At 41.1% G+C, this 606-nt stretch overlaps 1 protein-coding gene and 1 long non-coding RNA gene across 2 annotated transcripts in view; both read left to right on the forward strand.

Annotated features, from left to right (window-relative positions):
* The window catches only part of LOC119591557, a 2,934-nt gene extending 2,536 nt beyond the window's left edge, over window positions 1-398 (forward strand). Inside the window, exon 2 of the long non-coding RNA XR_005230358.1 lies at window positions 23-398. This is a non-coding gene — a long non-coding RNA (uncharacterized LOC119591557). The remainder of the gene's footprint in view (window positions 1-22) is intronic.
* Window positions 1-606, forward strand: part of LOC119591556 (probable RNA-binding protein 19) — a gene marked incomplete in the record, with an annotated part of 63,063 nt that overhangs the window by 29,240 nt on the left and 33,217 nt on the right.

Consider the following 606-nt stretch of genomic DNA (forward strand, 5'->3'; position numbering starts at 1 on the left):
ATAATGGCTTCTCTTTTTACAGGGGCAGCTCGGTATGGTAGTGAGAGCCTCATGGGGCAGCAGGCTGGGGATCCCCACACCAACGGACGGCCCTCACCTAGTAATGCTCAGCCATCCCCGTACATCCAGCTATAGTCATGTGCAGTTAGAGGGTTCATTGTGTAGATAACCTGTGCCTACCTTGGAAGAGTGCCAGAACTCTCAAGACAAACTAGAGGAATGGGATTTGATAATGGGAGTAGCCTGTGTGACGAATAATGTAGCATAATTGGTGAGAGTTTATTGTTGAAGGATGGAGCCAAGGCCCTTCATGTACACGTGTTCTGACACTCCCGGAGGTTTCCCCTTCCTTCCCTAAACCCAAACCCTTTCATTCATAGTCCAGTTGAGTAAAAGCAGAAAAAAAGAATGTAAGTAAGGAGAAATGATTTTTTAAATTTAAAAATTGTTCATGAATCAAGGTTTTTACAGGTTAAACCCACCAAGCAAAACCCCCGAACAAAGAATTCTAGGTTTAAATTTAATACTTTTTTTGTTTTTTTAAAAAATTAATTAAGTGAATTTGTTTTGAATATATGAGAGGGGAGCATGGTTGAATTTTGACCA

The sequence above is a fragment of the Penaeus monodon genome, chromosome 28, assembly GCF_015228065.2.
Source record: "Penaeus monodon isolate SGIC_2016 chromosome 28, NSTDA_Pmon_1, whole genome shotgun sequence".
Taxonomy (NCBI): Eukaryota; Metazoa; Arthropoda; class Malacostraca; order Decapoda; family Penaeidae; genus Penaeus; species Penaeus monodon.